Below are 24,890 nucleotides of genomic sequence, written 5' to 3'. Positions count from 1 at the left end.
GAAGGTTGGTTCTGGAGCACCACCTCGCTGGCTTTTATAGATCAACACACAGTCGAGCATACCCAGCCATAGCGTGCTTGCATGTTTTCCCTTTTTAACTGCTCAAGCTTTTAATTAAGAAATTTCAATTTATCGCTGCCCATAGACTGCACTTGCTCACCGTCCGCGGACTATCATAATAATTTTATTTACCCACTCATTTAGTCGCGGGACTTGACTACGGTAAGTTGGACTTATAGGCTTGGCAACGATTTAAATGTCAATGTTTTTTTAATCTTCAGTTTATTCACAAATATTTCAATACCTACCGAAAAGCTCCTACTAATGTCAATGGTAGCTCCAAGCCCGGTTACAACTACAACAATGCTGGTGATTTATTTGCTGCTAATCGGTGAATGCTTTGCCTGCAGAGCCATTCATAAATCAGGTAAGATCACACAAAGTCCAAAAACACAGACAGACACTCACTTATAATTGGCTTTGACATTTGCAGACCTGGAATCGTGCTTCACGAATGGCGGAAAGTGTCGTGAAGTTAATGCCTGCCCAAAAAATAGGCAATCGTTGTTTAAAACGATTTGCATACATAAACATAAAGTTTGCTGTATGAAAAATGCACAACAATGATGGAAGCTATAAGCAAAACTGGAAAAGCTGGAGTATAATTGGAGCAATCAATATGGGGCGGTGTTTATATAGTTATGCAATCAGGAGTTACGTTTACGTATATGACAGTTACTGATAGAGCCCGCCTTATTACTAAATCAATGTTGAATGTATTGTGCTACTGAGATGCAATAAAGTGTGGACAAGTTCGATTAAGAAAGCCTCTGCAAATGCTTGCTCTGTGGAGTTTCGGTTATCGAACTGGGAGCTCATAATCGCAATTCGCATATGATTCATAGTTATACAACACTGCTGGTGACTTAAATTGAAACTTTTCTATAGGTTTTCACTCGCAATGAAACTCTCGAAACCTAACAATTCGTTACATTTAAATATATTCAACAAATTTATTAATTTTTATCCATCGTACTTTGCTAAAAATTGTTTTTTTTTTTTATTTCCGACAACTAAATTGGTATGCAAATAAGTGTATTATTTTTTGATTCAACACACAAATTTGAAACAATAAATATAAAATATAAATATAAATGCTTTCCGAGATTTTCAATTTTCAAAAGTTGATTGTTGGCGAATTAAATTCTTCTTTTCAGTTAGGAATTATCGCCCCTTATTCCTAGCTACGTACTATGTAAAATCTACACTAGCTAGTATTCCGTTTTCTCCACCGAACTTTCTCTTCGGGAACTCAGTGACCATTCCCAGCTATGAGTGGGGGCATAGCTTGCCGGATAGGCTATAAATTTCCCCCATTTTCCATCACTATCTCTTTATCCTATCGACTTAACACTCTATATATCTAGTATAAATTCCCTTACTTTATTAATAACTTTTTTCTTTTTTCCTATTTAATGTATTTTATAAAATAATATAGAAAATTAGGGTGACACTCGTTTTTGTCAAACATTAATAATTAAATAAATTAATTAAATAATTAATAAAACACTGTCAAAAGAAATCAGATTTTTATGTTAGGGTACTACTTGGTACTTAGTCTCTTGAATTTATGCCAGATTTCAACATTTTTTGATCAAAAAATATATCTAGCAAATGTTAAAAATATATTTAAGGCAATTCAATGTTTAATCGATTTTAATTAAATTATTTTTCCATGCAAATAAATGCCCAATTCGTATGAAATGGTCCAGCCTGTGCTATAGCTCTCGTTTAGACGCTTAGCATCGCCCCATTTACAGCATTGCACTTGTGTATGTGCGACTATACGAGTACGCAGCAGCAGGCAGGAGCAGATTGTGGGCCAAATGACGTCACTAAAATCAGGTCAACGCCAGGCGCAGGCTGAGCACAAAAAACCGTGTGCGTTTTGAAGGCAGCAAAAACGGCAATTCACAGTGCTATATTTGTAAATATGTATATATACATATATATGCTACATATAAATATAAATATATATATTATATATATATATATAAGTTTTACGCTGTTCACAGCATGAATGAGAGCGTATGGCTTATAGACAATGTCCGTCTTGCGGTCTGTCAATTAATCACGCTGAAATTAAGAATCGATATTTTGAAAATTTCACAACTAATCAATTCTAGTTTATAGCTATATTTGGCCATTATTAGCTACTTTGAAAAGTATCAAAATGTTTGAGGCAAAAAACATTGCCCATTGCAAAATGAACAACCTGAATTAGTCACAGTTTGAATGTCACTTCCTTGGCTTTACAGTTTTAGAGTCTCGCCTTCAGCTACTTTTAGCTATTATTGCGCTGTTAACAGAGCATTGCGCAGTCGGTTGCAGCCCATTGCAATGTTCGCACTCGCTTCCTTCATTTTTTGGGTTTAAGCGCAGCCTTGCCCCTAGTCTAGGTTCACGCTCTCGCGCTCTCTCTCTCTCTCTCTCTCTCTCCTCCTCCTACGCTCTTGCTCTTTCTCTCTCTCGCTCTCACCTTGTCTTAAGGGTCTTGGTCATTAATAGTCGACAGTTCGTTTTATTTTGTCTCGACCGCCCACTGCTTTTTGGATTCAGTTTATATATTTTGCGGGCTATTTTTTGTTGTTTTTTGACATTTTTTCAATTTTTGCTGCGTTGGGTAAATTACTTGTAAATTCAGATTATGCGACCGCTAGAAAGACAGAGAGGGAGCGAGCGCCTAACTAGATTGTTGTGTGTGTGTGTGTGCGGAGGGGTTCGTGTTGGGAGGGGTCTCTCAAAAGTGACTGGCATTTGTTTTCCATATATTGATTGCTTTTTAATGGATTTTTCGTGGACTCTGCAGCATAAGGTGTCCATTTATAAAGCGCGCACTCACTCTGGCCTCACCCCTCTCCCCATCCTGCCTTGTCAGCAGTGTTCTTTGCTTGTATTAATTTTATTTACATAGTTAAATGGTTCAATTGTTTGACTGTTGATTTACTGCTGGAATTTCAGACAGCCAAAATTAATTGTTTGATTTGTGGCCAGCCTCGATGCGGCATAGCTCAGGCGCATTTCGTGCTATATACCATAGGCTAGATCTAGGTCAGCTGCGTGGGTTTGCTCTGCTGATTTACGATTTTATTTGCACAGTTTATAGATAGAAAAAAAAAAAAAGGGAGAGAAGAAAAAAAATGCTGACAGACGTGGCATGGCAGCTGCCACTCTTATGAAGTTTTCCCAGAGATTTTCCGCTATTCTTGCGATTTATTTTTTATTATTTTGAACTTCTCATGCATGCGTTTAGTCAGTCAGTCAAACGTTTGTTGTATGTCAATCAGGCAGGTAACTGGCTGCAGCTAAAATGTAAGACCTTGTCGCACAACAAAACAATAACAATAGACTTGTACCCACACACACACACACACACACACACACGCACGCAGACACCCGCACACACACACCGGCGCATAATACTCACCACGCTTATGCTCTTTGGGTGGCAGCAACTCTTTGGCTGCCAGCTAGTTGTTGTTGCTGCCTCTCTCTCTCTCTCTCTCTTTCAGCTTTCCGTTGGAGAGCCCTGCCACAGCCTCTCACGCATTCCATAGGCATGGCAACAGCCACGACAACGCTAGCTTTCATCTTTTTTCTTTTTTTTTTTAGCACACGCGCCTGACTTGATGCCAGCCTCAGCGCCTTTCCCGCCTGCCGCAGCCGACCCGTCGCGCTGGCCGCCTGTCGACTGTCAAATCAATTTGTCAGAAATCACTGACAGCTGCTTACAGCCAAAACACACAAACATGGCCCAGGCCACAGCCGCAGAGCCCGGCTCAAAGCCCATACAGCAGCAGGCGGCGTCGCCGCCGCTGCCGCCTTCCTCTGCCGCTCCCAGCAGAGTTGTCATGGCAAAAATATAAATAGAAAGAGCAAGAAAAACAACAAAATATGTTGCATACAAAATAGCAATTGAACAAAAAAAAAGACGAGAAAAAAGTATTGCCTGGAGTGTAAATTATAGCGCATATTTTTCCATTTCTTTTTGCTTTCCCAAATTGCTTTGCAGATTGCCGCCATTTGAAAATTGTCTACGGCATATCAAGCACTTTCGACATTTACAACTCATTTCTGTGAAATCTCTACGCACCAAGCGCTTCTTCTGCTTCCTTCTTTTTTTCAAGTTCGAAGCTGACAGACAAGCGCCTTTTGTTTGCATGTCCTACCCCCCCCACTCCACACACGCTCACGCACACACGCTCCGCTGTGTGCTGCCAGCCGTATACGTAATTTCGCAGACAATAGCAGCCAAAGACGAAACCCCAAATGCAAAAAGAAAAAAAAATCAAGTAAAGGGGAGAGCGAAAATGGAATAAGAAAAGGTCTATGACTGAGCATTTTTGATGCCCTAGCCGGTGTGAGCAACATGCTATTTTAGACAATCTGTTGGATATCGATAGGGTTAATTATAAACACAATAGAAAACGGCGCTGTTGTGCAAATATTTTGATATTATAGCATAAAAACATATTTCGATACATGTAACTTAGATGTAGCGAAGCTTATTCTTTGTTAAATCAATTTAAATGCAGATAGAGAAATAGCTGACATCTCAGGCCAACGTGTAAATCTAGTCTAGTCGCGCCAAGTTTAGGGAGCGAAAATTCGGAAATATGGCAATTAAACCAATCGGATTTTAAAGCTTCAATTTGAAAAAAGGATAGTTAAGCTTCTTAACGTAATATTTTATGCATGTCAACACGTGTCGTCTGTATTTCGTTACAGTCAATCTTAGTTGGTTCGTTATTTCACAATCTCTTTATAAGTTTTTCATTTCACAACCGAGCTGGTTCGCCGATATCTCGATATCCCTCTCTTGCCTATCGATAGACCGATTTTAATATTGATTGTTGACATGGTTATTCTATCAACTAATAGCCTGATTCCACTAGCCTCAAAAAAATGATACATTTACAAACTTCACATTTTGCGGTTCCATTTGCAAGTATCCCTTCCGCTTAAATAAACAGTTGATCGGTTTGATTTGATCTACCTAAGCGCCGCAAAGATTTCCCCTTCAAAAGTCAAATGATACGGCCTCAAAGTAGGGGCTAGATTTAATGGACTCTTTGGAATATTTGGCCATCTTTAAATGTTAAAAACCTGTGGAATTAGTCAAATTTAAAATTGTAATTGCCTTTGTTGCTATATCAGCTGTTTATGGTAATGATACTTTAATTTTCTTTTTTTGAGAACATCGATACGAAATTCGATAAATCATCCCAAAAAACACGAATTATTCGGGACAAATGTTAACACTTTATGAAAATGTCACATTTTTGGCAAATGTGAAAAATGTGTTTTCTTCTGGGAAAACGTACAGACAACATTTTTCACATTAGAAAAAAATGTAACATTCGCAAAATTAGGATTCTGTTTAAGTTTCAGTAGATTCATACTACATTTAACATTCGGTTATGCTTGAATTTAACATTTGCTTATGCAAAGACTTAAATATAGCACCCCATAAAAAGACACTTTCCTGACGAACCGAGTCTGCAAAAATTTTAGGCTAAAAAAAAAAAAAAACAATCGCAATAAAAGAAAAACGATTCAAAAAGTTTTCATATCGGATCATTTGAGCTAGTTCCATTTAGTCACAAATGTCTATTTTTATTTTATCTAGAGCATCTTTGAGTCGAGCATACCCTGCATTAAGTTCGTAGTGTTTCTTTGTGTATTGGACATGCCAGCAGCAGCAGCTACAACAACAACAACAGCAGCAACAATGGGCAACAACAAAAATCGGTAGCATGTTTGCTGCTGCTGCTTTTTATTTATATTTTTATGTTTGTAATCTCTATCCCCTTTTTGTTGTTGTTGCTGTTGTTGTTGTTGCTGTTATTGTTGTAGATGTTGTTGCTGTTGCTGCGGCGTTTTTTGTTTGACCAACTGCCGACATACAAGCTCATAAATAAGTAGGCAAAGGCTTGGGCCCTGTTTTGCTAGTCTACACCCGGTCCGCCCACCCGCTCGCTACACGGTACGAGATTCGTTTGCCACGCCCAGAGGCAGCCGCCTCTTTGCTTATGGCTGCAAAATGAAAAATGGATTTCTGTGTCAGTTGGTTGCCATAATTTCAGCTCGTTCCAGGCTCTGGCTTTGGCTTCGGCCTCGTCTCTGGCTTAGAGTTTGCTTTGAGGCGCATTCATCATTTGGCATTCAGTTTTGCGCTTCTTCTTTTGCTTTCAACTTTAGCTTTTGTTGTTTTTGTGCTGGGCTATTTGTTCGCCATGTCGCCCTGTTTATTTAATTAATTATTTTAAAGATTTGCCGCCCTTTTTCGCTTTTAATTAATTTATCAAAAGTGCAAATACAAATTGTACGCCAAGGGTTCGGTCGAGTGTCCCTTTGCGTGCAGCTTTTTTCCTTGGCTTTTTTAATATTTTATTTTTTATTTTAAATAAAACAAACTTTAAATTAGCCGCCGCCGCCGCCGTTCGCGCATAAGTGGGGTTAAGCCAAGGCCAAAGTTCCGACAGCAAAAAGTTTTTTTATGTTTTCTAATTTGGTTCTTTGTTTTTATTTTGTTGTATTTTTTATTTATATTTGTTGTTGGCGCTGATAGGTCTAATAACTCCCCGGGTTGCTGTAATCCTTTGGGCCTTGCCCTTTGCCCGGCTCCTAGTGCCGGCCTAATGGACATGGCGACTCACGTAAATGACGCTGATGATAATGTTGATGCTGCTGCTGATGATGATGATGTTTATGCCGGCTACGTGTTCATTGCTGTCACAACGGTCTGTGACTTTTTTCAAGCCCAACACCCCTCTCACTCATTTGCACACCTCACACTCACATACACACACTGCCCTGCGTGTGTGCTTCTCTGGCCAGCGTCCAGCACTGCGTATGCGTAATATTCAATGAGTAGTTGGCAACAGCACTTGAAACTGTGCGTCTGGTTGCATTAAATATTAATTTGTGCAACGTGTGCAAGCAGCATCTCAATTCCCAGTGACAGCCCCAGTGGCACGCCTGCTACCTCGCAGCCCCTTGGCCTTTGCCTTTACATACATATGTGGGCTCACATCCGTTTGCCAAATTGCCAAAAACGGAAATTAGTTACAAAAGTTATAATTAAATTCCTTCGAGTAACGGACAAACAGGACCTGCATGTGCCAATTTGCGAGCGTGTGTCTGTGCGTATGTATGTGTGTGCAACAAACTGTGCATGTAAACAGGCTGTGTAGTTGCGTCCGGCGCAGCGTCGACGACGCCGCCGACGTCGACGTCGACGTTGACGTCCCCGGCGCCATAGACAACACTTGACTGCGCAGGAGGCGAGCGCCCATTTTGAAGAGGCCACACAAACAGGAGCAGGACCCAGAGTCTTAATTAGAAACAATTTGAGGCTGACTGATTGCCGGTGGTAACGCACATGTGTGTGTGTGCCAGTGTGTGCCAGTGTGTGTGCGGGTATGGGACTCTTCTGAGTAGATGCTTGTCTGTGTGGCTGTATCAAAGTATGGGCGAGCGACACGCGCTGTTGACTTTTAGTCATTAGTAGAAACATTTTATGCTCGAAGAAAGCTTTAAAGTCGTAGTGTCCCCCTCCCGGCCCCCAATACCACAGCACCCCTTCCTCCCTTTCAATTCAAAAATATTTACATATGTTTTTGTTAAAAAATAATTCTATGCACATAACTGGGGCTGGCAACACACTTGTGCAGATTCTATAATTAGGCTAGCAACTTTATGGTCTGGCGCCTCAATTAATATATAGGAAAATATGTCAAGCTTTACAAAACTCAAAAGTAAGTTAACTTCAGTTTTTGCGATTAATATTATAACTATAAAATGGTTTTGATGTTATATTTTCCGATTGCCTTTCAAAATTGTTAAAACCAAATGAAAAAAAAGAAAATATTTTTTTAAAAATATTTAAGGCCAAACGAATGCTAAATCAATCAATATTTTGTATATTAAATTAAGTTACATTATTATTTTGACTTTTGTTTTATGTTCTCTTCCATTCTTTTTTATATCATCATGATATATGTTCTGGCTTTTTTTATAATCCATTCAATTCTTTAAAATTATTCTTCATTTATCTGTAGAAACTTACTTAAATATAACAGCGTAATTTGTCAATTGTACTTTATTATAATTATTTTTATTAGTTTTTAAGAAATTAAAGTATATTATACATTTTAAGCGAGATAATTTTACTTTCATTCACTTTCTCGAATTTAACATTAGCCAATATCTGTTGTCGTTTCGTGCAGCAATCTAGTTTAACCTCCCATATGCTGTTGCTTTGCTCGGCCACGCCCCAATTTTGTATCCCCCATTTGCAGGCATTTGATCTATATGGTTCAACGCCCCACTTCAAGTTGCTTGCGTCGATTATTGTAATTGATTTGCACAATTGAATGGCAGGCGAGGACGCGCATAAATCAAACACAAACACGCACACACACACACACACACACAGTCGCACGCAGGACACATGTGCATCAATTATTGAAGTCTGTCGTCATTGCTGCTGTGCATCCAAAAAAAGAAAAGGAGAGCAAAGCAACAAAAAATAATATATATATATATGTATGTATATGCTCATGTGCCTCTACCCCCACGTCCTTGAGCCGATATGTGGGCTGTCACGAACTGAAGTTTTATTGTTTAGCAAATGCTCAAATCGAATGCCTGTCAGACGATTGCGGCGTACGATTCCTGTTTCTGCGATTCGCGCATCGTTGCCGATCAATTATGCAAATGTGCACGGCGACATATTCAATAATAAAGTAGCGTTGACGCTGGCAGCGACGTCGACAGAGACGTCGTCGCACGCATGTCACAGCATTTATTAAAAGCACTCACATTTTGAGTATTGCGTATACGCAATGTGCGTCTGCCGCCAAAAAAAAAAAAAAACACAAGCATAAATATAAAAGACAAAAAGCGCCAAAGCGTATGTGCATGCGTACACACACACACACACACCACCAGACGCAAACACAGACATGCACACATATGTGAACAGCTGGCTGAATGGCGCAATATGAGCTCAGAGCATATGAAGCTGTAACTGCCGAATTATGCCATCGAATTGACAGAATTGCCGCCAAAACGAAGTGCGGGCATTGAAACATTGCGTATACGCAGTGCTGACCAAGGCGCCATTTAGACAACTTGAGACTGTGACAAATTAAATAAGAGAAGTGACCCAATTAAGGAGTATTCCAATCAATGCTTGTGAATATTTGGCATTCCTTTAAAATTTCAAAAAAAAACAAATTAAATATTATTTAATTTGTAATTAATAAAAATATATATAACATATATTATGAACGGAGTGAAAAGTTATAATTTCAGGTTTTTCAGTTAACGTGCGTGCAAACTACTTCGAGAGTTTCCACAAGGAGGCTAACAAATGATTTAGACTGAGAACTTAAGAGTGTTTGACTTTTCACGCTGCAATTGGGCCAAATAAATTAATTAACTTCGTAATATTGGAAGCGAGGCTGTAAAGTGGATTTGAGCTGTATTCGAAATAAGAAATTTTATTTCTTTATTATGCTTCCCCCATGCTCACTCTGCTAAAAGTTGGAAGACAACAGTAAGAGCATATCAGATAGTTATTTAACCACGTATATATTTATATATATAAAAATTATATCTAAGTCTAAAACGAATCTATAACCAAACCAGCAAACCAAAAAACAGCGGAAGAGAAACCCGAATCAAAGCAAAATAAAAAACAACATTAATAACTTGAGCTCCAAATATGGACAAGATGTCAATCTTGGGTTGGAAATATATACAATTTTTAGGAGACAATTGTTAATTAAGAATTGGTTGTTCAAATAATATAATAAGATATGAAATTGTACACTAAATCTTTGTCTTTAACTAAAGCCTGGATTCAAGCACGCGAAAAAACAAGTTTCACAAGCCAAACCTAAAGTCATGAAGCTGGTTCCAGCCATGCACCGAAGCACTAACATTTTTTTATTCGGACTTGAAGCCGTTCCCTTCTCTAAAGCATGTATTTAAAATATCTGTACAATAGCCTCTAACCAACATTTAAGTATTGAATATTTGTTTTGTTTATTTTTGCAACATTTCAATCGTTGTCGATGGCCATTAGAGAACGCGCTTCATTCAATTGCCATTGTATCTTTATCTTGGGTCCATTACTCAGACTCCAAGCTTAAATATCTACTATTTATTTACCTATTCGGCAGTCATTTGGCCGCAATTACCAAAGCATCCAATTGTAATCAAGCGCCCCATCTTTTAACGCTGCGGCTCTCCCAGGAGTGAAGCGCGTCAATTACTTGGAAGTTCTTGGCTTTATTACCGATGGATAGAAGAAGAATGCCTGCAGCTGCTACAAGTCAAATAAAACATATTACAAATGCCGCGCTCAGCACCCGGCCCTCTACCCACTATTCACAGTCCCTTCCCGCCTTTGCCAGCATCTGGGCACTATTACTCAGACTTAAGCGCCTCGAGATGTGCCAGCAATCTGACAAATTTCGCACAAATTATGCGACGAACACCACAAAATGATGACGGCTATGACGATAGAGCGGCGGGTAGGAGGCTGGAAAGGGCATGGGCAAGCGCCACAACCAGGACGAGCTGGTCGTGTCCTGGTCCTGTGCCGTACAACAAAAGGCGACGAAATTATTATTGCATTAAGTGGAATTATTAAATTTCATCGGCATCGAAGGCAGCCGCAAACGGAAGCATAACGACGGCTCAGCACAAATAAAAATAAATAAATCTAATCAAAAATAAGCACACAAATAAAATCCACAAATGATAAAAATAAAAAATTCGAAGAGGGCAGGCAAAATAAATCAATAAAAAGAGACAATGACACAGAAATGCGGCAACAGCAGCGGGTCGCATCCAGAGTCCGGACGCCGAAAGCCCGAAAGGTTCCAGTTTCAGTGGCCCGTTTCAGTTACAGTCTGGGGCGCAAAGTTTTTGGCGGGCCACTCAAATCAACATAAAGTTTGATATATTGTGCCGCATTGGCAGCGGCGGCCATGTCCTGCGTTGATTTAATGGCCGGCAGCCCTAAGGCAAAGCCTGCGCCAGCGCGGCGGCAGGGGGGATGTGTAGAAAATTCTTGCTGCTACCACTACTTATTACGGCCGCCGCTTGTCGCCATTGTTGTCAATTTGGTCGTGTCTTTGACAGCGGCTGCTCCCCCGGACCGGTGACCGGTGCAGGGGGTAGTTGAAGAGGGGTTAAAAGGGGGGTGGGGATAGAGGGGTTGGGGTTGTCTGTTTGGCCTGTGGCCTGTGGCATTCAAATTGTAGTCGCATCATCATCTTTATGGCTATTGTGATTTCGGAATTAATTGCTGCCGCTGCGACACACAATCGGCGCCCGCTAGGTGGCGCCACAGTGCTTAAAAGGATTTGTTCACATTGGGGCGTCACACCCTTTAACCTCCCCTCCACTTCTCACTTGCCTCGTGCTGCTGCAACAGTTCTGGCCGGCTGTGTGTGTGGGCGTCGTCTTTGGTTACATGATTGCCCCCAAAAGTATGCAATGCTAATAAATTCATTTTTATGTGTTAAGAAAAACCTCCCCCGCTTTGCGCTCAATTTTCAGCAACTGCTTTGGGGATTTTTGCTATCTTCGTCTCCACTTTTATGACAGATCATTAAAATTTCTGCTACCCCCGACCTTTTTTTTTTCTTTTTTTTTGACATTTAAGTAGCCTGTTTGTCTTATATTTATGGCGCCCGATGTGGGGGCTCGAGCTGTTGCTCTCTGTGTGTGTGTCAAAGGGTGCATTAGTATTGAACTTTATTGTCTTTGTGGGTCAGTGCCAGTTCCAGTTCCAGTTCTTTGTTCAGTTCGCCGCATCTGAATTCTTAATAGCCCATGTGGCCCCGCAGTACTTAGTGGGGTTAAAGAAATTTGCTTGGGTTAGCCACATTAATTTGAATACCCAAAGCAGGGGCGAGTGCGCTTTTAGGCCGATTATGGGTCAGCGCTTAACGGCAATTGCGATTTACATATATAATACAGTTATATATTTCGGTATTGATAATAATGGCATATCAGCGATGAAAGAGGTAAAAATTATCAACTATGTTTGCTTATTTTAGGATTTAGCTTATCAATTTGATTTGTATTTTAAGCTTCTAAATTTTGTTTTTGCTTCGATGAGCATAAAAGGAAAATTTGCCGTTTATTTATTGAGGCTCTTTGAAAGTATATCATCATTTCTTATTTATTTAGTGAGACACTTTTAGAGTAATATTTAATACTTTGATGCATTTTAGCCAGCTTTTAGATACAAACAGTTTTTTGCTTGTTATTCATTTATTTCTTTAAACGTTTACTTTAAATATATGTGGATTTAATAAAATATATATTTATATAGTTTGTCGATTTGATGCTCAAGAGTCTTGTTAACAAATTATAAATATTGTATTCATTTTAAATACTAAACATGGTTATATATGAATTAAATTATTTTTTAATTTTGTTTAATGCTCAGGTTTTTAAACATGCTATTGATATTTTATTAATTTTTAAGCCAGCTAAAAAGCACCTTTTTAAACTAGTTTCTTCAGTTTATATATATCTAACTACTTCCCATGAATGAAAACCCCTTGTTAAAGCACTTTCCACCGCAGCTCAATTGAAGCACTTTTGATTTCATTTTAACAACAGTTTAAGACGTGCTCCCAATTTCTATAACACCCACCCCACTTTTTTGTTTTTTTTTTGCTTCGAATGCTGAAAACGTGTTGGCACACACAAATTTGAAGTCAATTGATGTAATCTATTAGTAACAGATGTAAATGTCAGAAGTACTTAAGAAAGTATCTCAATTTCTTCCGCTCAAAGCTTGCGGAGCAAAATGTGACATTTATTTTTATCTTTTTAGCAATTCCAATAGCTATTTTGGCTATTTTGTGGCAGCGGCGCACAACTTTCTAGACAAACTGCCTAACGCACCTGACAAACTTGCTTTAATGTATGTCAGACCTCAGCCAGCAGGAGAAGACCAAGAAGATGGAGATGCGGTGAGAGCAGCAGAGAAACCACAAGAAAAAGCGGCCTCTTTTCGACATTTGAGTGACATTATTTGTGTCAACAATAAAACACTCAAAAAACATGTCAGTCAGCGCGCGAAAGAGAGAGATAGAGAGAGAGAGAGAGAGAGGGAAATGAAAGATGAGAGAGAGATGGAGAAAGAGAGAGAGAGAGAGTGGAGTGAAGCAATTGTGAGCAATAGAAGCAAGACAAACGGAACCAGAAACTGAACCAGACGCGGACAGTACAATTTAAAACTCAATAAAACTTCAATCAGCGTTTTTAAATGTGTTTGTGTGTGTATTGATGTATGTGTGTGTGTGTGTGTGTGTGTGTGTCTGGCTCTACGTGTGTACACATTGGCACGCCCAGCAACGATGAAAGCGCCCAGCAATTTAAACAAATTGAAAGCAAGCGCAAATAAAAAACAGTTTGTTGCCACTTTTCACATCAATTACGCACTTCAACCAAAACAGACGACGACGACGACGGCGGCGACGGCGACGACGCTGGCAACGCCAACGAAGACGTAGAAAAACGAAGCAGCAGGCGCTGCCTTCATAAGGACGAGACGACGAGATGTCCTCGTTGGCGGCTGCTTCTAGCACAAAAATAACACTTGAAACTAAACGCGCATTCAGGCAACGACGTCGCTGGCGGCAGCGCTGTTGCTGGGCGTGCCACACCCCACACAAAGCCAAATACCCCCTCGCAGCCGCCCACTGCCCTTTCCCCTTCACCTTGCAAACAGTCAACGCAATAACCGCCCCCGCACCAGCCCCTCTTCACACACCGCTCTCTACAGCTACAACAATAATTTTCGCCTGCGTACACGGCGTTTTTTATGCGCCTACTGGCAGCCCCTGGTTTCTAGCTACCTAGCTATACCCCCTCCACGCCCCCCCCCCCCCCCTTCACCCAACCATCCGCAGGCAACGCACACAGCCCCAAACCTTAACAATTTGAATGCGTGTGCACTGGTGTTTGTGCCTGTCTGTGTGTGTGCGTGTGTTTGTCTATGTTTTCGTTTGCGAAAAGCGAAAGTAAATGTTTGAAAATCGTAAGGAAGGAAAAATCAAGTAAGCATCAACGCAGGCCAAAAAAAAAAGAAAGAAGAAAAAGCGAAAAAAAGGATATTTATCTTTGGCGAAGTTTATATGCCCTTGAAGGGCGAGTCTATTAAAATGATTGAGCTTTTATCGAATGCACCTTGGAAAATTTATGACTTGTTATTAACTAAAGATACGATTTTTGCATAAAAAGTATATATTTCATTTAGGCTTTAGGCGCTTCAAATATTTCATTACCGTTTAAACCTTTTGCCTATTAGCTTTCCCTCAGGGGCTGTAAGGATTATTAAATCTTCGAAGCAAACGGTTTGGTGTTAAATATTCTCCTTCCTTGAATTAACTTGATAAAGAATTAGGACAAAAAAAGTAAGAATATTTTGTACAGTTTATATGCATAAAAGATGGGACTCGAACTGTAAAAAATGTTATAGAAGATCTCAATATATTGTTGTCTTGTTTAATATGTAGAATTAAATAGGTGAAAAGGTTTTGTTTGGAATTTTCATTAGCAATGTTAATAAAGCTTGTTAGCTTCAAGCTTTTACTACTAATAATTATTTATTGAATGTATTATATTATTATTATATTAAAAAATAATATTAATAATATTTAGACGATAATAATACTTATTAGTTTTAAACTTTTATTACTTATAATTATTTTTATATTTTATTTATTGATTTGTTTTATTGATTTATTTATTTTGTAGCATATAATATTATACCAAAAGTTTTTTTTTAACTTTTTTACATATTATGTGTGGATAAGCTAGGAAAATTAATTTTCAAAAAAAATAAATATTAATTGTTATATAAAACAACATGAAACTATTATGGCTTGCGTATAATTCCCATCAATTCACATTAATATATAAAAATAAACAGAGAAATCAAAAAATAGGTCAAGAGGAGTTCAACTACTTTGTTTCATAGCCACTTCTGTTGACACATTTGCCAACTTCAAGTCAGATTCCGTATATCCTTTAGCAGAGTATTTCGAGGAGGCGAAAAAAACAGAAAAGAGAGAAGAAAAAATCCAACTTGGTTTTTATTGCGCGTGATAACAAGCAGGGAGTTGCACGGGAAACTGGGAATGGGAACTGGGACTCGATCTGGGTACTACTGGAACTGGATAGAGATGGGCACCGGGTTTACAGCTGGGCTGGCTCTGGACAGCGCTGTTTGATGTTATTATAGATGACGATGATGATGGCGATGACGACAGCGTGTGTAGTCAATGATGATTTTTGCCTTCTACTTCGGCTTTTGCTCTGAGTGAATCGGAGAGCTGCCAATCAGAGGCGACGCGGCAAATGTCTTCTTGTTCTATCGCATGTTTCTGGTTGTCACGATGGCTGGGCTTCAAGCACTAGCAGCAGCATGTGTATGTATGTATGTGTGTGTACCTGGGTGCGTGTGTGTCTGTTGCCTAGGCATTGCTATTGACAAAAATTGTAGGTAACCTAACTTGACGCTGTCTGCTTCAGCTCTTCAATCTCAACAAGTCTTAATCTAGCTACTGCCTCTCAAAATTCAACTTTGATGGAAATTGCAATTACAACTAAAGTTGAACAATTTGCAAACAAATATATTATAGTCAAATAAATAGAAATTAAATAAATGTTTGCTTAAGAAACTTTTGCAAAATAAAATAAAATAAATATTTATTACAAAAAAATGTTTGTTTCGTTAGAAAGTATATACATTTGTTCACATTTTAATTTTAATTTCACATTTAAAGATATAAATCTTTAAAAGCTTTTTTTACAAAATTTAAAAATTGGAAGAATATTAATATCACATCCTCGACTAATGAATATAATTATACACCTTTTCCCTTATTTGTCACAAGCATTGGTAACTTTAATAAAAATCAAAACAATTTTATTTCAAAAGTAAAAATATATTAAAAATCCTTATTGGGGTATATCAAACATTTCCCTTTTTAAATGCAATGCAAAATTATTATAGCTCAGCCCTAAATGGTTTTCCGTTTGCCCTTTTGACTCTGGTAGTCAAAAGTGAACAAAGGAGGAATCCACGGCTATGAAGGGCTAAAATATGCAACCTAACTGAAACCCTTTTTCGTATTATTTGATTAAAGATATTGCTTGAAAATTGGCTGCTAAAGGTATTAAAGCCTTTTCCCAGATAAGAGTCTAATAGAAACCGAAAAAAAGGTATACAGTTTTTTCTAAAGCGGAGGAGAGAAAAGCTAAAACGAAAAAGTCTGGATAACAGCCTTAAATTTCCCCTCTCCACAAGTTGTAAAAAATTGCCTAAATTCGGCTAAAATCCCAGTGCCAAGCTCAGAAATCTATTGTGTTGGCAGAACTTTAAAATAAAATACGAAAGTCCTACAATTAACTTTTATGCGCCTCAAATTTATTTAAATAAGCCAAAAATTCGTTGAATAAACATTAATTCAAATCGAGCTAAATTCTTATTACGCTGCGCAATGCTTAAGTAATTATAAGAAAAGCTCGAGTACATTTCCACACAGCTACGGCTGCTTTTGGCAGATATTTAAGTGAAGTTTTCTTTTTTTTTTTTATTTTATTTTTTACCTGCTGCTGTTTTGCTGCCTTTGTTTAGGCCACAACACGCCAAACAGGCTCAGATCAACGTTGGCATTGCTGTTGCCTCTGCTGCCGTTGCCGCTGCTGCTGCTGCTGCTGGCGCTGAACAATATGCAATAATAACAATTTACATATTCATGAGCCGCTTACGCACACAAACACACTGAAAGCACAGGCAAACACAGGCCGAGCAGCAGCAGCGACAACGGGGGGCAAAGTTTGCATAAAGAGCAGCCGCCGCTTAAAAGAAAAAACACAGCAACAACTCCCAATACGAGAGGCGGCAACTCCCCCCCCTTACTAGACCATCCCCCTTACAACCACCTTTATACACTACCCCAGCTCAGCCCTTTTGTTAAGCTCGAGCTGCGCGCTGCACGGTAACTGTAGCTGACCAAATATTTATAAATGTGCCCGACTTATTTATTTATTTTCATATATTTTTTTTATGATATTTATTTACGGGCTGGTCTTTTGTTTGGCCCTTGAAAATTATATATGCAGCGTATTTTATTTCGCATATTTTTTGATTTCGATTGGACAAGCAGAAGAAGCAGAAGAAGACGAAGCTACAAGTAATGTAAATTGCGACTGGGGCTGGGTTTATTTATAGTTGTCAACATGAGTTAGCAGGCACTGTCTGTCTCCCAGTGTGTGTGTGTTCCTTGGGGAGTTTCTGGGTCAGCGCCGTTGGCTATGAATTGCAAATGAAAGGCAATTCTCAAAATAGCCGTAGTTATGCCAAATTTTCGAGGCTAGGGCTGCCACAGCCGCGGCTGCTGCTAGTCGCTGCTGCTGCTGCTTCTGCTGCTTCTGCTGCTGCTGGTTGCTCTTAGCTTTTGCTCTTTGCCAATCTCGGCAGAACCTACCACAAAAATAAATCAAAACAAAAGCAGCAACGCCAGCAGCGGCAGCGGCAGCGACAGAGGCGTGTATTAGAGCAGCAACAAAAAATATGCAAAGAGCAGACGAAGATGTTGTCGCTGCCGCTGCTGCTGACGCTGCTGTTGTTGTTGTTGTTGCTGTCGCTTTGCAGCATCCACAGGCCGACGGCGTCGGCGCTGGCATCGATTTAGCTCGCGCTCGCGAGCTCGCGCTCTCTCACTCTCTATCACTCTCTGTTCCTCTGTCGCAGCAGCAGCAGCAGCAGCGACTGTGGACGCGCTGGACTCGTTGGTCTGCGACTCTGCTCAGTCAGTCAGGTGCAGACAGTTGACGTGTACGGTTTGTGTAACGGCAGCGTGCAACAGCAGCGTTACGAGAAAGCCAACAAACAGAACAATTTCTAAGTTGCCTGCTAAACGCACACAAAGAACAACAACATCAATAACAACAACTGCAACAACAGCAATGCAAGCAAATACAACAATAGTGTGCGCCAATGAAAATGTTAAAATGTGAAATACAAACAACAGCAGCTAACTAACAACTAACAAGCAGCAACAGCAACAACAACAACAACAACAACAACAAGAAGAGCACGTCAAGAGTCTCGCGCGCGTGTGAGTGTGCCAACGTGTGTGCGTGTGTGTGTGTGTGTGTGCGTGCGTGTGTCTGCGTGAGTGTGTGTGAGAGAGAGCGCTGCGTGTCACATATCAGCAAAAAGAAAGAAAGCAAATAAGTTCAGTGGAGTTCGCGCAGCGCAGCAGCAGGAAAATTCGTTCGACAGCAGCAGCATCAACGGCAGCAGAGACGCCGGCAGCGACGCCAACAGCAGGTAGGGCGCAGCATTAATTTTACAGCCAGAGCATAGACAAATGCCAGCAGCATACTCACCACACCCTGATCCTGCAGGAGACAGCGACAGCGACAGCAGCAGCGGCAACAACAACAGGCAGCAGCTGCGCAAAGAGCAGAACGCTCTCTTGTTTAATGCCAACTCGTTCTTATCCACTCTCTCTTTCTCTCTCGCTCTCTCAGCGTCTGCACGTGGAGTCTGTGCAAAGCAATTGGCATCCAAGTTGGGCCAAGTTTTTGGTTCAGTTGCCTTTTGTAATTTTTCGTAGCATACTTTTATGCTGCTGCTGCTGCTGCTGCTGGCTCAGCAATTTCTTAGCTGCTGTCGCCGTCTATTGTCCCTGTCCCTCTGCGTGTGCCTGTGTCTGTGTGTGTGCTAATTGTGTTGGCCAATTTTTGAGCGAAAATTGATACAATGTGTAAACAAAACTAAACAATTACGTGAATTGAAATTGAATTTGTTGAACAGCTGACCTTGCGGGGCTATTTGCGATAACGATAACAGCATGAAAAAGCCAAAGGCACAATCAGAGCAATGGGCGTCTGCTTGATGGGCAAAGCAAATAAAAATGTAGGATAGTGTGTCAGCAAGACACACGCACACACACACACACACACACACACACTGAGATTCGCATGCCATGTGCGGCATGTGTACGTGTAAATGACCGGAAACTGTGCTCAAGTGCCTAGGCCAGCCTCGGCCCCCCACAGCTAGTGGCCGTTATATCCCCGCTCCCCGCCTCATGCAGTTGAGGCTACTTGTCAGTTGTGCTCAGTTCTCTCTCCGATTTTATTTTTTTATTTTTTTGCTGTCTTGGGGCAGCACTTCAATTGTCAAATTGTTCTTGTTTATTGTTGCAATAGTTTTGTTGATGGACAGGTTTGAGCCTTGTGCCTGCTTCTTCTGGGTGCTTGTGTGTGTGCCTTTTCCTCCACTCTGCTCGCCTTTCACTTGTTTCTTAAAGTGATTTTCGCAGACGTAGCCGCTTTTATGGCGCTTGTCGTTGACGTTGACGTCGTCTCCGTTCGCACAACAAGCAAAACAAAACAATCAACACGGAAGTCTTTTTTCGTTGTTTGCTTGTTGTTATTCTCGTTCTTTCTTTCTTTCATTTTTTATTTTATTGTTGTTATTGCGCTCTCAGTGTGTGTGACTCACTCTCTATGCGTGCGTGTGTGTGTGTGTGTGTGTGTGTGTGTGTGTGTGTGTGTGTGCAAATCAACGTGGCCTAGTGCGCTGCTTGAGGTTGACGTGCGCGGGCTTTTGTGTGTATGTTGGTTTTTTTTTTTATTCCACCGTTGCGACTTTTATGCACAAGTTGATTGTGAAGTGTTTTAGCTTTAGCGAGTTGACATTTAAGTTTTTTATTCTTGTTCCTTTGCTCCAATCTGCCACGCCCCCGCCCCCGTCCCAGCTCCAGCTTCAGAGTTTCACAAGAAGTCCACAGCGAACAGACATGCCACTTGCGGGCCATATTTTATAGCTGACTTTGCAAGCGGCGCTTGCTTTAAAAATATTAAACACGTTCTAAACGAAATGGTTCTAAGCCATGGCCAAAAAATATTCTATTTAGATTTTGGTACATACATTGTTTAGTTTAAGCAGCTGGGATAGTCGGAAACTTTCAAAATTCAAATAATTAATAGCTATAGTTCTGGTGTTTAATTCGTTGCACACACATTTTACGAGCTTTGATAACATTTAAATTACAGACTGGTTCGGAAATTATTTAAAAGTGGGTTTAAAAACATACAGTAGAGTACTTAATACTTTAATAGACTACAGTATTTTGCACATGTTCTGGCTCAAATATTATACAAAACTGATTCAGTTTTGGGACATTCTAGTGTGCCTGAGACGCACATAGAGATAATTAATATAAACATCAGCATGAGTATAAAAATGATCAAGTACTCAAAAACAGAATTTGCATTCAGTATTCTGAGCTATCAAATATCTGAAGATTCCATATATTGTAAGCATTTTATTGTAATCCTTTACTCCTGGCATAAAGATAGCTCTTCTTGGATATTAAACCGTAATAAGCCCGAAGTAGTTTATTACATTTATACAAATTATGTATTTGAAATAAAGAAAAGAAACTCGAAATATTAAATCGTCCACAAAAATTTGATCAATCAATCAAGGTTTACATAAAACGAGAAAGAAGGGCTTTCTTCGGCGCGCTGAAGATTTAATAACCTTGCAGACCCAACTTTTTCATATTGCTTTGCCCGTATCTAGGAAGCACAGGGAAAATAGTTAATGCCGAGTATGGTTAAGATATCTTGAAAAACAAAAAGTTTTTCATACAACTTAATTTTCGACCGATCGTTTCTATGGCAGCATAGTAAAACTTATAAATGACGAGTTTAATCAAGATATCTTGATAAACAAAAAAGTTTTTCATACAAGAACCTACTTTTCGACAGATCATTCCTATGGCAGCTATATGATATAGTGGTCTGATCCATCCGGTTCCGACATATGTACTGCGTACAATAGAAAGAGAGATGAATGCAAAGATTCATGTCGATAGCTTTTAAACAGACAGACAAACATGGCTACATCAACTCGGCTTTTCCAGAATATATGTATATACTTTATGGGGTCGAGATGTCTCCTTCTAAGCGTTACACATTTCGAGACAAAATTATAATACCTTCTGCAAGGTTATAAAAAAGCTTTGCATTTTGTACACAAAATGAAAACAACTCTCAGCATTGAAGACTTTAGAATTTGATATATCAAATAAGTTATATATAAACTGCCGCTTACAGTAAAATTATCTCTTCGTTATCCACAAAGTATTGCAGCTAGGCGCAACTTGCCAAAAAATCCCTAATTTAATATAAATTTTATGAAACATACTGGTTTTTTTTAAAATTAATCATTAAAATGTAATACTTAATTTAAAAGTCGATTTGATTAATTTTAGAGCCAAATGAACTAGGCTTTAAATTAATATTTAATAATAAGGGTAATTGATAATTGATAACTGAGCGGACGTTTTTTCAAGAAACACAAGCCACCGAAAGCACTTCAACGTAACTGTGGCAGTTCGTAAAACTGGCAGCTTTTGATTCAATTTTAAATGAGCACATAAATATATTGCTCATACGCCACGTAGCGTGGCTTTTGAATTCAATTTTAAATGCAAGAGAAATCGACAAATGGCATCAATTGCAAACGGCAGGATAAAAGCCAAATGAGAGTGGAGCCACTGAACTTTGTCTCGGGTGAAAAATAAGGGAAAACAACAAGTGAACTGAATTGGGTGGCAACAATCAACAATTTTGTAAAAACTCTCCGCTATTAATGTTGAGATACTTGAGCCAGCTGCAGATACAGATACAAAGATACGGATACTTGGCGCTGCTTGCAGACAAAGGCAAAAGGCAATTATAGAAATATACAGACGAGCAGCAACAAATAATAAAACCAAGTTGCCATAGACAATCACAACAGCAACATCAGCGACAACAACAACAAGAACAACAACAGCAGCAGCAAGAGCAATATCAACAAATGTTGTTGGCGTCGCCACCAACGACAAGTAGCTGCAAAAGTTCTGCAACGTTATTCGCATATTAAACATACTTCAAGTTGCCAGCGCCAGCGCCGACGGAGACAGCGACAGCGACAGAAGCAGCGGCAGAGGCAGCGACAGAGGCAGCAGCCTCATTATTTATTTGATTGCCCGCACAGCCAATGCTCAAATTACCCCCTGGGAGCGGAGCGTGCCACAGGCGGAGTACGAAAAAAAAAAACACAGAAAAAGAAATAATAGTCGCAGTCGGCAATGGGCATAAATGTAATTAATAAGGCAAATTAATGCAAACAATAATACAAATTCATTTTCATGCACAAATGAAACTAAATTACAACAACGTGCGCCTCCAACAACGAACAGATACATTCCCCCAGTAAAACCGCTGACCGCATCACATATAGACTTACGCATTATGAGGATTTTGAATTAGTTTCACTTCTGTTCAAGTAAATCATTGATGAATAAAACCCAATTCTAGTTAAATAAAATACTAATCAAAAAAACAAACCTTTCAATTATTAATGTGCGAATTTTGTATAAATATCTTTTGAGCCTCAGGCGAGTGCAGTGGTCGGTTTAAAGTCCGGGCCGTCGTCTAAAATAGACAATATTAATAAATATATGTAAGAATTATAGTTGGCAGGTTCTTTTTAATGAATTTAAAAGTAATAATCATAATATTAACAATAATACTAATAAAATGTACTAATAATTATAATAAAAATAATAATATATAAAATAATAAAAAAAAATTAATGATAATCATAATAATAATAATAACAACAATAATATTCATAATAATACAAAATACGTCTGCCAGTCCCGCCTCAATGAACACCAAAACAACCACCTAATATTAAATTAATTAAATTCTATATACACTTTTTATAGAGGGGCATAAAAAACGATCAAAATACTTAATGTAGCTTGCTTGTAGCCAAATCCCATAGAAGAATTGAGTCTTAAACTAACATTAGGACGTGATTCGTAACTCGTATACATGCAACTTTATTTAGTTTGTCTTATTAAACTATCCTACTTTTATGCAATTTTTATATAGTTGTAGGAAATGGCTTTTAAAATACTTAAGCCACGTTTACCAGCCAAAAAAAAATACGAAATCTATCTAAGCCCAGTTCGATTATTATAAACGGTTTCTGAACCATTTTAAACCAAATGTGACTGTGTAACTGTGTCTATAGAAGTCTAGACAAAATGTGACCATAAACTGCTTCTATAGTATTTTTGACAAAGTGTGAGCTTAACCTTTTTGTATAGAATTTTAAATAAAGTGTGACCATAAACTGTTCCTATGGCCATATGTTGCTTTGTTTAAATACTGAAAGACCAAACCCGAAACTTTTTACTTATATTAGATTACACTCAGGTAAAATAGATATTTAAGGTAAAAATATGCAGCTTCTCAAAAAAGAATTTTACTTTATTATAATTATAAGTTATCCCGGGGTCATATTAATTTAATATATTCGAATAACAGATAAAACATCTAAATTCTAACGTCAAACAAAATCAATATAATTCTAGTAAACTATCTAAGGCACTTTGAGCACATAAGTTCAGCAATATACTGAGAATTGTAATTATCCGACAGTAAGAAAAGAGATTCTACTAAACCTATATATCAACTTCTCATCCTTTCAATTGAATATATTAAATACTTCACATGATAGTTATTTAATGTGTTGCCAACTAGTTGATCAAATGTGTTATGCCGACCATCGTATTAGTGCATAATATATGTACGCTAATAAGCACAGGCCAGGCACACACGCGCACACACTAACACACATATATATACACACAAAAAAAGAGAAAGGAAAAATAAAACAACAGCACACAAACACATCGACAACTAAACAGTTCGTTGAGCAGAAAAACGAGGAAATCTACTTAATCACGTTTAATTAAGGTGAGTTTATAAGTAGCTGTGTGCACGTATGTGTTTGTGTGTGTGTGTGTAACTGTGTAACTACTTTTTTGCGAATTGCTTTTATTGCTTTCATGCAGAGCTAAAGACACAAAAGAGCTCGCCAGGTAATCGCCGAGCCTGGGCCGTGGCTCGGGTTCGGGTTCAGGGCTCCACCATAAACCAAACAGCTTTCATGTGCACATAAATGCAAATTAGGGTTAAATGTTGATGTGTTGATGTGTTGACTGTGTGTGTGTGTGTGTGTGTGTGTGTGTGTGTCGTGTGCAGCACTGCGGATTATAATAATAAGCAAGTGCTTAACATAAATGGATTTATTGGCTGCACATTCATCAAGAGTCAAATGTTGGCACTTTGTTTGCATTAGACGCTTAGTTGGGCATTTCAGTGGATGTGCCCCGGCTCTCTATGATATAATAATGCACTCGATATGGGCGCTGTTGTTGTTAATTGCTGGTCAGCCATTTAGACCCGGCTCTCTCTCACTCTCGCTCCCTCCGATTGTTATTTCCATTTAGTCAGTTTTCTCATCTCTGGGCAGCAAATGATCCCAGGACGTTAGAACTGCTGGCTTCTTGCTATTTGGCTCGGCGGCATTCTCCTCCTCCCATGGCAGCAGATGATCCATGGCAGCGATTAGAGTTTGTCTCTTGCGATTCAGCTTTGCTTCCGCCTCCTTTTCCCAGGTGCTGCGCAACAGCAATTCGCGCACCGCATTCAGCTCGATGCGATGAATATCTGTTAGATCCGTTTCCGGAAAGATCTTTATAAGATGCGTTTCCCTTGACATGGCTACGTATCTCTATTGCATGTCAAATATAACTATGGATATGAGTTGAATACACGAAATAATATTTTAAACTTACAGCTAACGCTTGCTAAATGCTGACAAGCTTGGAATTAACTGCGCTTATAGAAAT

General features: G+C 39.1%; 1 protein-coding gene and 1 long non-coding RNA gene across 16 annotated transcripts in view; both read left to right on the top strand.

Annotated features, from left to right (window-relative positions):
* The first annotated feature begins 205 nt into the window (after positions 1 to 205).
* On the top strand, positions 206 to 826 carry LOC135435388 (uncharacterized). Its single transcript, XR_010437369.1, has 3 exons — positions 206 to 222; positions 282 to 427; positions 494 to 826. It is a non-coding gene; the product is annotated as an uncharacterized LOC135435388 (long non-coding RNA).
* Positions 827 to 17,936: 17,110 nt separating this feature from the next.
* The window catches only part of GluClalpha (glycine receptor alpha 1), a 49,683-nt gene continuing 42,729 nt past the window's right edge, over positions 17,937 to 24,890 (top strand). For all 15 annotated transcript variants that reach the window (XM_064689449.1, XM_064689422.1, XM_064689390.1 and 12 more), the window contains exon 1: positions 17,937 to 18,445. The gene's annotated coding sequence lies outside the window, so the exon portion shown is untranslated. The remainder of the gene's footprint in view (positions 18,446 to 24,890) is intronic.

Source organism: Drosophila montana, unplaced genomic scaffold, assembly GCF_035044405.1.
Source record: "Drosophila montana isolate Dmon_TW-CO22-7 unplaced genomic scaffold, ASM3504440v1 contig_1505_1, whole genome shotgun sequence".
NCBI lineage: Eukaryota > Metazoa > Arthropoda > Insecta > Diptera > Drosophilidae > Drosophila > Drosophila montana.
The sequence above is the reverse complement of the archived record's forward strand: the minus strand, read 5'-3'. Positions and strand labels throughout refer to the sequence as shown.